At 40.8% G+C, this 14,213-nt stretch overlaps 1 protein-coding gene across 2 annotated transcripts in view; it reads left to right on the top strand.

The window, feature by feature from the left end:
• GRM1 (glutamate metabotropic receptor 1) overlaps positions 1-14,213 on the top strand; it is a 266,796-nt gene that overhangs the window by 81,281 nt on the left and 171,302 nt on the right. The gene's annotated exons all lie outside the window — the stretch shown is intronic.

Genomic DNA, 14,213 nt, shown 5'->3' on the forward strand with positions numbered 1-14,213 from the left:
CCACCATTGTGTATGTGTTAATTTATAAAGTGGATTAGCACTTACTTTTACTGTCAAGTATTAAAAAAGTTGAAAGTAACAGAGAAAAGCAGATATGCAGATACCAATTAAAATGTTGTAATAATGGAGCAAGCTTGTCAGTGCCTAAAGCACAGAGGTTTAAAGAACATAAGAAAGGCCATACTGGGTCAGACCAAAGATCCATCTAGCCCAGTATCCTGTCTTCCAACAGTGGCCAATGCCAGGTGCCCCAGATGTAATGAACAGAACAGGTATGAACAGGTAATCATCAAGTGATCCATCTCCTGTCGCCCATTCCCAGCTTCTGGAAAATAGAGGCTAGGGACACCATCCCTATCCCTCCTGGCTAATAACCATTGATGGACCTATCCTCCATAAATTTATCTAGTTCTCTTTTGAACCCTGTTATAGTCTTGGCCTTCACAACATCCTCTGGCAAGGAGTTCCACAGATTGTGCATTGTGTAGAGAAAATATTTTCTTTTTGTTTGTTTTAAGCCTGCTACCTATTAATTTCATTTGGCGACAACTAGTTCTTGTATTATGAGAAAGGGAAGTATTATTTACTTTCTCCACACCAGTCATGATTTTATAGACCTCTATCATATCCCCCTTAGTCATCTCTTTTCCAAGCTAAAAAGTCCCAGTCTTATTAATCTCTCCTCATACGGCAGCCATTCCCTACACCTAATCATTTTTGTTTCCCTTTTCTGAACCTTTTCCAATTACAATATATCTTTTTTGAGATGCGGTGACCACATCTGCATGCAGTATTCAAGATGTGGGCGTATCATGGTTTTATATAGAGGCAATAGGATATTTCTGTCTTATTATTTATCTATCCCTTTCTTAATGATTCCCCATATTCTGTTTGCTTTTTAAACTGCCACTGCACATTGAGTGGATGTTTTCAGAGAACTATCCCCAGTGACTCCAAGATCTCTTTCTTGAGTGGTAACAGCTAATTTAGACTCCATCATTTTATATGTGTAGTTGGGATTATGTTTTCCAATGTGAATTACTTTGCATTTATCAACATTGAATTTCATCTGCCATTTTGTTGCCCAGTCACCCAGTTTTGAGAGATCCTTTTGTAGCTCTTCACAGTCTGCCTGGGACTTAACTATTTTGAGTAGTTTTGTATCATCTGCAAAATATTGTCATTTCTTTACAAAAGTTTAATTACATTTAGCCAAGCCTGACTGTGTAATGCATCGTACTTTCATATTGTAAGAAAATGGCAGTGGAATCTTAAAACAATGTAGTCTGGCACGTATTTTCTCATTTATGGTAGAATAGGACTCTTGTTATGGAGACTGTGTGCATCTAACGGATTCTTTTCCACCTCTTGATATATTAGAGAATTGTGACCCTAAGAATCCCTCAATGCCAAGTGGCAAAGAGTTCACTATTCTGTAACAGCAACTCCTATCAGGTCTAACAAACTCACAACATCTGACACACTGTTTTAATAGTATTTACCCAAAAAGCGTCGTGAGAGGTGTATAATGGAAGCATACATCCTAATGATCTTCCTAATTGTTGTTTGATATATGTCGGGGTGACATTTAAGAAGTTGTATGTATTTACTGACAATATGTTTGTAATCAGTGTCCCAGGCAGGGAGTGCACATACTGTTAACCTGGAAAACAAAGTAGAGTCCTGAGGAGAGTGCTTGAGTGGCTGACAGGCTGGTGCTGTACAGGCACTGACACACAGTTACCACAAGAGAGACTCCCTCACGCTGGTGGCAAGGGGTAACAAGGTGGCTCTCAGTACTGGGTGCCCCAAAAAAGTGTCACAGGTACATATATTAGTCTTTCATGGATATTTTCATACAAGACTTACACTGAAACTATAACTTGAAAGATTAAAAGACTGTAACAAACATGGTAATTTCCCCTCATAATTTATTTTGTATAAATCTTTATATATAATCTTTGTATAAATTAATAATTAATAATCTTGAGTTATGCGAATTAAAACCGTCTGACTCTTTCATACTGTAGATTCAGTAGCTTGCTGCTATGTTATATTGCCCCTAATTTATAACATTTTTGACTGATTGTTCTACGTTTGTAGCATAGGTTAGTTACAGAATATTAAGAATGATGAATCAGGATCATGATGAAGGGTCTGTGTTTCTCTTCTGGGTTTCATTCAGCTTTGAAGCAATAGCCTCAATGACTATAACTTTATCAAAGTAAGGTTTTACTATAGTGACCTATTTCCCAACAATTTTGAGAGCTGTATTACTATTTTTCATGATACAAGGTGTTCTGGGTACAGATTGAAGGAAGTATGTTTGTTCTAAGATTGCAACCATGGAGAGGGAGATATGATCAAGTGGTCTGACCACAGAACTGGGAGTAAGAAACCGCTGCATTCTAAGCATGACTTTCACACAGACTCCCTCTGGGACTTTGAGCAAGCCACTTTAACTGCTTTGTCTTGCTACCTATCTTTAAAATGGGGATAGTAACACCTCTCTTTTTCACACAAGTATTATCAGGATTGATTACACTGATTGTTTAGTTAATGCTTTGAAGATGTAAAGCTCTATGTAAATGCAAGTGTTATCATTGCAAGTGATAGCTTAATTATATTTATATTTTCAGTATTGTTGTAGCCATTTTGGTCCCAGGATATTAGTGAGACAAGGTGGGTGAGGTAAGCTTTCAAGTTACACAGAGCTCTTATTCAGACTTCACCCACCTTGTCTCACTAAGTCTATTCATATTTATTTCCTGTTGATATTACACAGAAGTGAAAGATATAACTAAGGGTGTGACTATACTGGGGCTGGCGGTGTAATTTCCAGCTCAGGTAGACATACCTGCGCTAGCTCTGGTTGACCTAGCATACTAAAAATAGTAGCATGGGTGGCAGGATGGGGTAGCTTCCCCAAGTACATACCTAGGGTTTCAGGTGGAACTATACTTGGGAGGCTAACCCATCCTGCCTCTTCTGCAGCTGTGGCTACCATGTTATTTTTAGTGCAATAACTCGCACAAACCTAGCATGGGTATCTCTACCCAAGCTGGAAATAGCTCCTCCAACCCCAGTGTAGTCATCTCTTATATGCCCTGAAGTAAAAGTGTACTGAATAACAAAAAGTCATTTGCTCACATAAAGAGATCACATGGGACAAATTGGTAAGCAGCATAATGAGGATATAGGCAGTGGTTTTAAATATAACTTTGGAAAAAGATGAAGTTTAGTATTGATGTACCATACTGGAATAACAATACTGGAGACTAAAGTCCTTTCTCCACCAGTTTCTGTATGGTACCTGTTCTGTGGTGCACACTTCCCTATATTGTCCCCTCATACCTCAGAAGGAAAGAGTGTACAAGCGGATAGGCTGGTAACCATCTTCGGTCACTGTGCTGAGTCTGTCAAGTTGTGTATGTGGTTTAGTGATGCTAATATTTGTTCACTAGGATCTTGCCTGAGATCAACGTCTCATTTCGCACACAACTCCAGACAATCACTGAACAGTAATGAGTTTCAATCATCAGCACTCTGGACTGGATCTGAATCAGTGATCCATAGAGATAAAGGGCTTCACATCCCATCACTAATTCCCTCAGGCATCCAATTCTTACAGGTTGTGATTTTAAAGGAAATTATTTTAAGAAAGTGCTTGGAATATTTCTAAACTCCCATATTGATGGTTGGCTGAGTTCTGATTGATTTTTAAATACAGGAAAGATCTTCTCATATTCTAAAAAGGAGAAAAATTGCCTGTGCACAAAAATGCAGAGAGATGACCTGGTTCTACATTGAAGTCAGTGGATCTTTTGCATGTTCAAACAATGCATGAATGGGTCTGCAGTAACAAATATCTAGTAAAAGAGACATAATTGTATAAAAGTTTATCATTTCAGATAATGGTGATAGAGAGAGGAATAGAAACCTTACCATTTGGGACCATTTTGTCCTAAAAAAAAATGCAGTTAACTGTGTCCTAGACTAGAGAAGTTTAAGAATCTGGGACATATATCATGAGATAGGATGGTGATATTTATAAGTTTTGTCACGTTCTTTCACTCTTAATTCCCTGTGCACCTGCACAACTTCCTTGAATTTAAGTGCAGCTGCTTTTCACACTAAACAAGGCAAGGAAGAGATCTGAGTGAATAATTTGAAGTGAATATTGTATTAAACATATTTAGCCTCTTTCTGTATACAAATTGTTCGCACATAGCTTATGATTTCCTGAAATTTCATTGTTTGAAATTATTTATTAAGGGGCCAGCATGTGATGTCTATATTCACAATGAGTAGCACTTTCTCCACAAGAAGTGTCATTGATTTCAGTGGGATTAATTGTGGCATCAGGTGCTAGTTGGCATAAATAAGGGTGTCAGAATCTGGACCTGAATAATTTTTGAGTGATTTTTGGTCTGTAGATTGTTCATTAGCAGTTTGTTGCGGGAATCTAACATTTGAAATTCAAGTTGTCTTGGTTACTTTTGAATAAGTACATTGAACATATGCTATCGTTTCTTTTCCGTGACTGGTTGATCATATATCCTACAATGAGGTTTCCTGTAAGACTTTGCACATTTATGGGTTCCAGTTTTACATTCCATGAATAGTCCTACTATTTGCCATTTCCAAAAATATTCCTGCCAATAACCTTAGTACCTAGAATATTCAAGGAAGGTGGTGATGTAAGGGGCATGAATGTAGCCAAAGTGTGTTCTTTGTTTAATTTGAATAAATTAATGTTTGGTGGAAATAATTTGCGTTATTAGCCTAGGTCTAGTAAGTAGAAAGAAAGGTGTTGCACTACATGCCCTGAAAAGTATGGTGAATTCTGATGATGTAAGGATGTATGAAAAGCATTCTCTCAGATAAAGGCAGTATGTTTCTTTAATACAAAACAATTATCAAGTGAAGTTCATTGTGCCCTTAGCTTTACAGCATTGCATTCTCATAAAATAACCAGTACTGATCTTGGTTTAGAGAATTTTTTAGGCCTTGCATTTACACAGGGTTGGAGAATTCTGGCTTTTAATCATTAGTACTTAATGGCCTAAGGCCTTGTTTAGACTACAGAGTTTTGTCGACAAAAGTTATGTCGATACTCAAAAAGCGCTATAATACACTCTCTCTCACTCCCTTTGTCAACAGAATACATCCACACTTAGGGCACTAGCATCTACAGTGTGAGCAGTGCACTGTGGGTATCTATCCCACAGTCCAACTTGACACCTTCAGCCACTGGGTCTTATGGGAAGGTGGAGCGGATTGTGCCGCATCTTGGGACTGGGCTCTGTGTCCCATGATGTATTACTTTCTGTCCCAGTATTCCATGGGCTTCCGGCTTTCTTTTGTGGCATTTTTCAACTGCTGTGCACCCCAGCATCTTTGTGAGAAGGGATGGATCCCGCACTGATCGCCTATGATCTGATAACTGTCATGAAGACATCGTGGATGGCAGCATTTAATCATGAACTTCCTAACTGAAGAAGTATCAAAGGGGTAGCCGTGTTAGTCTGGATCTGTAAAAGCAGCAAAGAATCCTATGGCACCTTATAGACTAACAGACGTATTGGAGCATGAGCTTTCGTGGGTGAATACCCACTTCTTCGGATGCATCCCACGTGTATTCACCCACGAAAGCTCATGCTCCGATACGTCTGTTAGTCTATAAGGTGCCACAGGACTCTTTGCTGCTCTAACTGAAGGAGTCTCCCAGTTGCCTGATATGCTGTGATATGGATAGAAGCAACGTTAGATTGCTTTTGGCATAGAGGGAGGGATAGCTCAGTGGTTTGAGCATTGGCCTGCTAAACCCAGGGTTGTGAATTCAATCCTTGAGAGGGGGATTTGGGGATTGGTACTGTTTTGAGCAGTGGATTGGACTAGATGACCTCCTGAGGTACCTTCCAACCCTAATATTCTATGATTCTATGATTCATGGAATGGCTGCAGAGAATGGACCATCGCTTTTGGGCTTGGGGAAACAAGCACTGAATGGTGGGACTGTATCATCATGCAGGTGTGGGATGACAAGCAGTGGCTACAGAACTTTCGTATGCGGAAAGCCACCTTCCTGGAACTGTGCACGGAGCTCGCCCCAGCACTGCGGCGCAAGAACACCAGAATATGAGCTGCGCTATCAGTAGAGAAGTGTGTGGCAATCACTGTGTGGAAGCTGGTGACTCCAGACTGCTACCAGTCAGTCATGAATCAATTTGGAGTCGGGAAGTTGACCGTTGGGGCTGCGGTTATGCAAGTGTGCAGGGCAATTAATCGCATCCTGCTACAAAGGACCGTGACCCTGGGAAATGTTCATGAAATAGTGGACAGCTTTGCAGAAATGGATTTTCTTAACTGTGGAGAGGCGATAGATGGCATACACATTCCAATTTTGGCACCAGACCACTTTGCAACAGAGTACATCAATAGGAGGGGGTATTTCTCCATGGTGTTGCAGGTGCTTGTGGATCACCATGGGCGTTTCACTGATATCAACGCAGGGTGGTCTGGGAAGGTGCATGACACATGCATCTTTAGGAACACCGGCCTGTACAGAAATCTGCAAACAGGGATTTTCATTCCTAACCAGAAGATTACAGTGGGGGGGGGGGGGGAGTATTGAAATGGCCAAAGTGATCCTGGGAGACTCGGCGTGCCCCTTACAGCCGTGGCTCATGAAACCTTACATGGGAAACCTGGACAGCAGCAAGGAGCGGTTCAACAACAGGTTGAGAAGGTGCTGGATGACAGAGGAATGTGTCTCTGGCAGATTAAAGGCACTCTGGTGATGCCTTTATGGCAGGTTAGACCTCTATGATGATAATATTCCCATGGTGATAGCCTCATGTTAAATATTGCATAATCTTCGTGAAGCTATGGGTGAAAGGTTTGCTCAGAGGTGGAGTGTTCAGGCATACTGCTTGGCTGCTGACTTTGACTGACTCCCGGAACATATTTTTTTTGCTCCATCTTGGGCACTTTCTTATGGGCTGGTGTGTGTGGGGAGGTGTTCCTGAAGGCCACATCTGCCGAAGCAGAAGGCATCATGCACAGAAGCATGATTGTTAAATTCACCAACAGCATTGAAACATTTCAGTAAAATACACCTTTTGTAACATAAGAATCATTTTTTCATTGACCCTTGGCAAGCACACGTCTCTGCGAACACTCAAAGCATGGTGAGCGCTCTACATGGGGAAAAGAGCACTCTGCAAGGGTTGCAGTGCAGCTGACTAGGGAAAAAGGTCTAAAATTCTCCCACACTTTTCCATAGATGGGGGGTCATTGTAGCAGACATCTCACTGCTGAGTGTAAGCAGGGAAGTGAGGACACATCTACTACATGTGGCTTCTGCCATGGTCCCTAAGCTGATCGCCTGTGTGCTGCTTTGGTCCCTGGTGTGGGAAAGTTTCCTGCAATGGGGGAAGGAACAAAGCAGCTCTGCCAAGGAATCTTCTGCAGAGGATTACTGAGTACCTCTAGGAAAATTTCCTGGAGATCCTGGAGGATTCCCATGAAATCTCAGCATGCATCAACTCCCTGTTCCGCCATACTGATTAGCTACACAGGGAAATGTCTCAGCACACAGAAACACAGCCAGCCTCCCACATTTCTATACCCTGAACCTACACAAACCACAGCTACTTACAAGGTGTCTCCTCTCCTGCTTCTTGCTTGGCAGAGAGCAACTTCTGAACTGGCTAGACACCTCCGGAGTGGTAAAGAGTTTCTGGCTGCTTGCCCCACCGGGCGACCACACCAGGAGCTCCACACTGTCGTCTAACTCCACTTCTTCATCAATGACTTCGTCCTCCGGGTTAGGTCCTCTTTCCGCTGCCTCCAGGCCAAAGTATCCACGGGACTCTTGGGGGTGAAGGCGGGGTTGACACCAAGGATAGCATCCAGCTCCTTTTAGAACCAGCAGGTCTTAGATGAAGCACCGGAGCGATGGTTTGCCTCCCTCGCCTTATGGTACGCCTGCCTCAACTCCTTTGTCTTCACTTTGCACTGCAGCATGTCCTGATCATAGCCCTTTTTGCACAAGCTTTGAGCAGTCTGTCTGTACGTATCAAAATTCCTACGGCTCAAGCAGAGCTGGGACTGCACAACCTCCTCTCCCCATATACTGAGCAGATCCAACAGATCCTCAGTGGTCCAAGGGAGTGAGCATTTGCTGCGATAACTTGCCATGGTCACCTGGGAAGATGCAATGAGACCTCTCCATGCCAAAAAAACAGGAAATGGAATTTCAAAAATTCCCAGGGCTTCTAAGGGCGGGATGCGGGGCAGTGGAGTTCAAACTGCTGAGCAGAGCGGTCACGTTGAACATTGTGGGACACCTCTTGAAGGCCAATTAAAGTGATAAAATCAAGCGTGGTGTCTACACTGGCACTTTGTTGACAAAAATTTTGCACAAAACGCCTTATGTCTCTCGTCAAGGTGGCTTTATTTTGTTGCCAAAACAGGGTATTTTTGCCACCAAAAGTAGCATTGCAGTGTGTACGTGTCCACTGTTTTGTCAAAAAAACTTTGTAGTGTAGACAAGACCTAAGTGTCTCGTGTTAAACCTGATGGGAAGTCATTGGTATATAGAAAGACAAAGAGAAGTCAAATACAGTAACAACTTTGCCAAGTGCTGTGGCAGATGATGATTTGGTAAAAACTGTGATAAAAGCTGACCTTGGCCACAATATATGAGATTCGCTATTCTCCTGCTGATTAGTATCTGCCTGATATTATATAATCAGGTTAAAATATGATTTAATAAAACTTAGGTTTGGCTCTGGGGAGGGGGTGCACAATGGAAATCTAATTAAGAATTAATCTTAATTGCTGAATGTAGTGTCAATTGATCCTTAAATCAGAGTCTGTGCGAAGATTTTATTTTCTGAATATAATTTTTTTGTAAGTATGATTAATAGATCTAAATTCTGATGGGCCAATAACCCCAGTTAGAAAAGAGTGTGTGGTGGTGTTTTTTTCTAAAGACATGTTGCCTTCACAAAGCCATTTCTCTTGCCAAACACTGTGAGGTATGCCTTTTGCCAGTTGCTTTGGAATTTTTCCATTACTAGGGTAAGTTGTTAAACAAATGTATGTTGTTTGTTAGCTCCAATGTGTTTTAGTAATACTCCAACAAGACATCTCTTCATTAAACAAAAATGGAATCCAGTTAGATTGCTAGGGAATGGTAATGTGTACAAAGATGAGGTTGTGTTTCATGTCATGAGCATCTGCCCCAGAGAGCTCCCTGTGTAGGATTTAGACAATATCTACAACAATATCCAAATGGCACGGTTTGGAGATTGCATGGTGTTTTTGTGTCTTTTTTTTTTTTTTTTTTTTTTTTTTTGTGAGTGAGAAGGGCTGGATGCAACTTCCTTGAGATTCCAACAATGCCTTTCCCTCCTCAGCTCTTCTGGCCCCAGAGAGTTCAGAAAGTTCAGAAACAAACTAGAAATCTCAACTTCTACCCCACCCAGCTCTGTGTGGCAGTGCACACCAGACAACCTTTATATCTTATCAATTGGGAGGGTTAAATGGTTTTTGCACATGAGGCTATTCTATTAGCTACTGAAACTAAGCTGGCACATTCTGAGTAGTTTAGAATTATTGTTTTTAATAATTGTCTTACTAATTTTGTACTTAAAATTATGCATTATCTACTGCAAAATGTAAGAATTTGGATTGTTAGTGTGTTGTTTGCTGTTTATGGGCTTGTTTATAAGAAGAGACTGAGGCAAATTAATCAGAATTAACAAAAGGTGTGAATTTAAAGTGGCTTAGTTAAACTTCATTACACCTTTATGTGGACACTCTTATTCAGAATTAAATTAAACTAAACTGAATTACAGCCACTTAAATTCTGAATGGGAGTGTCCACCCATAGGGGTGCAACGCAGCTGAATAAATCTACTTTAAATTCACACCTTCTGTTAATTCTAATTAATTTTCCTAAGTGTCCCTGTGTAGCCAAGCTCTTTGTATCAGTGGCAATTAGACTGTCTTGCAGTAAAATTACAGTAGCTGCTTTGTAGAGAGAGAAGTAGTTAATATTTAAGTTCTCTTTGCAAGTACATAAGTGCAATATCAGTATGTATGGGACTGATCAGAGACGATTTTCTATGATAGCTAGGGGTATTGTAATCATTCACAATCATTGCTGAAGGAATTTACTTGAGGCTGTGGGTTCAGAAAATATGTATTAAGGAGCTGCTGCCTTTAAAAATAATCAAACAGTGAAGGCTTAAAATGCTTTTTTTTGTTTTTTGTTTTGCATCAACCACTTTGTTATCCCTCCCTTTGAACTGTAAATGCATTCTGTTGCCATACCAACAGTTTATTTGAAAGTTCAAATGTGCTAGACTTAGTTGTCTTGAATATGAAGGTCTTTTCCATGCTAATGTTGTTGGTTTTCTGTTCAAGTTTAAGATCACCTGACATGAAAGCCATGTGTTATAAAGGAGAATAAAAGAAAGAGAAAACAAAATGCTATTTAAAGATAGTGTGGATGGAAGATATAAAAAGAAGGTGGCTTCTTTTAGTCGGGGAAATATTTTTAATATGTTTCCCTACATTTGAAGCTAAAGCTATTACAGAGCTGCCACTTGGGTTATGGTCCTGCCACCTTGCAACCTATTGAAAACACCCTGAGAGGGAAACATCCCAGAAAACTTTCCCCCAGCCAGGCATTCTTTAATGAAAAAGTGCTTGTTTACATAGCAACCTGGATTACAGACACAAACTGCAGATTCAGTTTCTGTTCCCATGGCACCTTTGGAACTCTCATAAATGTTTTATTCACAGCACAGATCTGGTGTGGATTTGTTTTAAAAATTTATATACATTACATTGAAAATAGGGTTGGGCATAGTTGGTTTGTGATGCAAATAGAGCAGGAAGAGTAACAATATAAAAAGAAAAACCACACATTACCACAACCAACTAGTACGAGGGGAAAGGAGGGCCTTTAATACAGACCTTCACCTCTCAGCCATCACATTGGTAAATGAAAAAACTCACATCTCTTGGGTGAAAATATACTTCACTTTTACTCAGCTATGTATTGTGACAAGGTGATTTGTAGGACATTTTATGGACACATTTCCTGAGATGTGGAATACCCTTTGGGATGATTCAGTAAAGGATTAGAATATGTGCAAGAACAGTCTGCCTTGATATTACAGTAGTCGTGGTCCAAGTTCCTTTTTTACCCTCCTCCTCTTTTTTGTTGATTTGGTTGGGTATAGACTGCCCATCTGAACAGAGGGGGCAAGAAGGATTGGTGAGAGGTTGGCTGGGTGGATCTAGTCTTAGACTGATGCAACTCCATTGACTTTAATAGTGTTATCTCTGATTTACCCAATGTATGAGGAGAATCAGGCTTGTGTTTGTATATAATTAATACACAGCTAATATCTGTTTTTCTTTCATTTCTGTTTCTGTTAAATGTAATACAGACTGAGTAGTAAAACAAATGTTTCTTTCTTTAAACTCAACCTGCCGAGAGATACAGAATAGCTGATTAATGGCATGCTACCCTGCTAGGTTTTTCACACATGGCAGCAAGGTGTATAGACACCACATCAATATTGCCAACCCCAAATGTTCAAAAATCATGAGTCAGGCTCACCAGCAATCATGAGATTGGCTTTATAATCATCGGATTACGTAAACAGAATAGATTGGGTGTTCTTTTTATTTGCCATCTGCTTTTTGAGTCTTTAGGGTGCCCTGGGGTCACATTTTAAAGCTTTCTCAACAGCCATGAGTGCTAGAAACGTACTTTTTATTTAAGAATGAAGGCTGAAATCATCACATATCCACATGACTGCAGCAGCTGGGGCCATAGGCACCGACTCCGTGGGTGCTCCTGGGCTGGAGCACCCACCAGCAGCCAAGCTCCCCGCCCTGCTCCAGCTTGCCTCCGCCTCCTCCCCTGAGTGCACCGCGTCCCTGCTTCTCCTCCCAGCACTTGCTGCCATGAAACAGTTGTTTCACGGTGTAACAAGCTGTAGGAGGGAGGGGGGAGGAGCGGGAACATGGCGCGCTCAGGGGAGGAGGCGGGGAAGAGGCGGGACTGGGATGGGGGTTTGGGGAAGGAGTCCAATAGGGGCAGGAAGGGAGCGGAGTTGGGGGGGGACTTTGAGGGAGGAGTTGGAATGGGGCGGGGCAGGGTGAGAGGGGGAGGGAGGGGTGGAGTTGGGGCGGGGCCAGGGGCGGGCAGGGGGTCAAGCACCCACTGGCGCTAGGAGAAGTTGGCGCCTATGGCTGGGGCTTTAAGGAAAACAATAATTATCATGAGACTCGTGACAAAATCATGAGCTACATCCACCTTTACTGTGGCAATGAAGGCTTCACATGGCCCTTCTGTTCCCTAGAAGGGACCAGCTGAATTTTTTCTGCAAGTCTGAGTTACGGTGTACATGTTACATCTGGAGGTGAATACTATTTCAAATGAGAGAGGATGTATCCTAATCATGTATTTGTCGTTTTATATGGAGAGGCTAAATTTCATGATTAGGGTCCCAATCCTGCAATGCACTGTGAATGGGTAGATCCCTGGGCTTGTGTGGAATCCCATTGACTTCAGCTGGGTTTCCTGTGGACACAAGTCTGCTCATGTGCAATGCATTGCAGGATCAGAGCCTAAACTCCCAACTCGGCTTAGACAAAGGGAATGTAAAAACTATGTGTGGGGCGGGGGGGGGGGGGGGGGAGGGGAAAGTCCTCTTTAAGATTCAGAAATTCTGTAACTGGCTAAAAAAACCGTATTAGAGAGACAAGGTGGGTGAGGTAATATCTTTTATTGGACCAACTTCTGTTGGTGAAAGAGACACACTTTTGAGCTTACAAGCTTGTCTGATTCACAACAGAAGTTGATCCAATAGAAGATATTACCTCACCCACCTTGTCTCTCTAATATCCTGGGACCAACACAGCTACAACAACATTAAAAAATTTACGTTTCACATTAGGTGTCACAATACTCATTATCTTCTTTCCCCAGAATGCCTGTGAGAAATACAGGAGTAGCTTTGACATAACAGATTGTGCAAACATATCCAGTGAAACTATGTGCTTTTGTAAATCCTTTACGGGTGAAAACACAGATGCTGTTCTTGTCTGGTGTGAAACGGTTACCTGGTAGAACATAAAATGTACCAAATAGAAATTGTTTTTGCCACACAGCACTGTTTGTTTAATTCAGGATGTTTTGCTAATTATGTAGAAGATAAAGCACTACACTGCTTTTTAAGCAGTTTTTTTGAATAAATGACTTCACACAACTACCTTTCTTCAGAGAAAATACTTATTTAAAACCCTTAAATATAAATTTTATATTTCTTGTAAGAAATCAAAAAATTCTAACAAACAGTGATTCTGCAACTATTGAACAAACAACCTTAAGACTTAGAAGAATGCAGGAAGCTTTAAAAATAACAAGTGATCTACCTATCTATCTAGATAGCTATAAATTAGCAATATAAATACAATATCCTGACAAAATATGTTAATATCAAAGGGACATATAGAAATAAAAGATTCAACCCTGAATACATGTAAACAAATAAGAGGAAAGAAATGGGTTTTAGAATGCGTACATGTTTAATTACAGTCAGAGTTGTTGTAGACGTGTTGGTTCCAGGATATTAGAGAAACAAGGTGAATCAGGTATTAACTTTTATTGGACCAACTTCTGTTTATCCATGTTTACCATTGAATACACTATTGCTCGCTGTTAGGGCAAAATTCAGAGGGGCAGCATAAGGACCTATTTTTATAGTTTGAATAGTATTTAAATGGAGTGTAGACCTCTTGCTGCTCTTCTTCAGGGTATGAATTTCATCCATTTGAGCATATATCTGAATCTTCACTCTCTGGAACACAAATTTTACTTGTTCAGATGAAGCAATTACCCTTTGTCCAGTTATGGCGCTTTAATCTTGCTGGCACTAGATCCTCCAAGCATGATCCCTTTCTCAATTCCTCCTGCCCTCAATCACCTGCACTTTTTAGCTATGTTTATTTTAATTACAGCTGGTTGGAAATGTTTCATCAATGCACATTTTTGATAGGAAAATGCCACTTTTGTCTAAGTTGAAACATTTTGAAACCGTGTCTGTTTAGAAAAAAAAATTCAAAATGGAGAAAAAATTGGTTTTGCAAAATATGTGTTTTGAAATTTTGAAATGTTT

This window comes from Chrysemys picta, chromosome 3 (genome assembly GCF_011386835.1).
Source record: "Chrysemys picta bellii isolate R12L10 chromosome 3, ASM1138683v2, whole genome shotgun sequence".
Lineage (NCBI taxonomy): Eukaryota > Metazoa > Chordata > Testudines > Emydidae > Chrysemys > Chrysemys picta.